The following is a 3,020-nucleotide window of genomic DNA, read 5'->3' on the forward strand; positions in this document are numbered from 1 at the left end:
GAACGATACCTTCAAAAGTGTGTCAAGAGGTAATACAGTCATTTTTATTTTTTTAGATGTCCAGGCTTCCGCGCGCAGCGATTTTAGCCCGCTCTCTGGCCTAGGGGGTGGGGGCGAGATCGCTGTCACACCGGTACCCACCCCCTAGTTTAGAGTGCGGCCGAAAATCGCTGCGCGCGGATGCCTGGCCATATAATCAAATCAACATGACTTTATTACCTTTGACACACTTTTGAAGGTATCGTTCAGAGAAAAGCGGGCAAAGAATGACTACACCAAATGGTTTGATCACGTGCTCTACCACCACACCCAAACGGTTTGATCACTAGCTGTACAACTACACCTACCTGTTTGATCACGTGCAGAACGCAAGGCTTCTTCAAACAGCCCCTCCAACCGGACCAGTCCATGTTAGCGTAGGGGTTAGGTTCAGTTTTTTTTTTCCGGGAGGGGTGCAGGTTATTAAGCAATTAGATTATCAATCAACTAAAAAGAAGACTTTTGAAGTCTTGATGTGAACAAAAAATCTACGAAAGAAATGGTAAGTTTAACGTAAGAATTAGGACATGAAAAGTATATGTTAACTACATGTGTACTAGTAAATAGGGGGCAAATTTACCGTGGACTAGCTCATGTGTAGCTCGTGTTAAGGGCATGTCGCCGCCGTGGTCAGTTTATTTGTCGGTAGGCCTCGGAACAGAACTAAGGCGTGCGGAAATCAAATCAGGCTTCTTCAAATAATCAGCCAATCAGAAGCCTTCGTGCAACCCCTCCTATCGGACCAGTCCATATCAGTCTAGGGGTGGGGTGAGCATATACTGTCGTATGAAAGTGTCAGATATGCAGCAATTAGATAACAAAATAGATGTTTGAAGTCTCGGTGTACTATGTAGAAAAAAGTCTTAAGCGGTTTGTAAGTAAAAAGAAATAATAAAAGAAAAAGAAAAAAAAAATTAAACCGCATGTAAATTTCTAGTACAATATAGAACCGTTAATGGAATCTTCCTTTTGTATGCACTGTATACTTAAAGGTGTTTGTGAAGTTTTTGTGTCGGGCAAAGCACTGTGTTGGAACTAAGGTGAGAAAATGTATTTTCTTTCATTTTCTGTAAGTCAATTAATATACGCGTCATAAGGACTTTTGGACGAAACCGTTTTACGTTAGATACCTTGGCGTAATTCTTCGGCTTAGATGACTCTTAAATTCTTGCAAGGTGCTAATCTGACGAACTCCTTGATTGTATATTTTTTCTTTGCATTATCACCTTGGAGATCTCGTCCAAAACATCGCACGGTTTTATCATCACATTGAAAAAATATATACATGACAACTACATTTGGATGCTTTGAAATTATTTGATAGCTTAAATGCAGCCGGAACTGTACAAGGTACAAAGTCTGGCACCTAAATGTAAGATGTATGGTATGTCTAAGGTATTACTACGTACTTGGTGCTTCAAATTCCATCCTTTAACATTTATATATCGTGAAATTTTTAGGCAGACAACCTCCGGCTTGTTTGCATATTTGTGTCGCCATAGATGTCCCTAGACATCCGTATTACAGCGTCGTAATCTTCATGTGAAGGAAGACGAAGATGTAGCCGAAAAATTGACAGACAAAACGAAGGTGGTGACCTATCTGGTCCAAACAAATTCCGAACCGGAACCTTAAAGTACCATGTGTGCCTGCCTGGTCTGACGTTTACAAATGATTTGCTTTCCCATATGAACTAGGGACTGATTCAAATATTCCTTATTACCTCCATGAAAAGGGGATATTGTTATCATGTATAAAGATTGTCTGTATGTTTAGCCTTTCTGTGTTTGTGTGTCTCTGTATTTCTGGTTATTTTAGACAGTATGACTTACAAACCCTTGGATAGTAACGTTGGTCCTCATCGACCGAGCCCCCCCCCCCCCCTGCAGATTGCTCTGTAACAGCAGTTTATGGCTCCAATCCAACTTAAGGTAAATAAATCATCAAAAAATGTCCCCGAAAATCCGACCGGTGAATCGATTTTTATAGCATCTATAACCGTGCGCAAATACTATCCGCAAAGAGAGGCTTTCCTCTAGTGAACCGCTGACCGCATTACTCAGGACAAACACGTACACATCCTACACTCGCGCGAATGCCAAAACTTTCCTACCCGATCCTATCAGAAATACACACTGACAACCTTTCATCTCAAATCCTTTCTATGTGACATGGAGGAGATAAAAGGCAATTTATCATCTACATATTAAGCACACGATCTGGGGCCTGATTTTATATTTTGGAAGTGACACTTTGTGAGTTCCCACTCGGAGTAATACAGGAACCAGACCCTAAAAGACCCTCGTCTTATAACACCCTGTGCGACAAACCCTACGGTCTGAAGAGGCCTTCGGGAGATTTTCCTCTATGTGTTACGGTACTAAGGCCATGTTGATTTGATTATATGGATGGCATCCTCTGGGGATCCAAAAACTGATGCGAGCGTGCAAATAAGAAAAAAAAAAGTTGCCTTTAAATGGATTTTCAAATAACTTCTCACAGTGTCAAGCCTTCATTATGAAATCAAACTGGTCAGGAAGGTTAAGTAAATGACTGAACCCACAAAAATATAGAATACAACACGGTGTATTCCGTATCACCCGAGGTTCCATCCCGACCGCGGGTCGGATCGCCCGACGGCCGAAGGTTTTGTTCTTTCATATCTTCTTTGACCTTGTAACATTCCATTAGTATTCGTTCGCCAATATTTATTTTGCAAACCACGGCATACATCTGCTTATTTGGAGCTGTTTTGCTTGCTTTAGAGTAGGACTGGGTACCTGTACGGTGTACCGGTACAAAACCGGTTTTTCTTATTGGACCGGTCCGGAAAAACCGGACCTGAAAAAATTCGGTGAACCGGATGTTGGACTTATTGGAAAATGAACAAATTATATAATCAGGAATTCACACGATTTAGAGCGTCTGTTGAAGACAATAACATATAAAAGTACAGCAGAGCCTAAAGTCATTTCTACCAA

This window comes from Branchiostoma floridae, chromosome 9 (assembly GCF_000003815.2).
Source record: "Branchiostoma floridae strain S238N-H82 chromosome 9, Bfl_VNyyK, whole genome shotgun sequence".
Taxonomy (NCBI): domain Eukaryota; kingdom Metazoa; phylum Chordata; class Leptocardii; order Amphioxiformes; family Branchiostomatidae; genus Branchiostoma; species Branchiostoma floridae.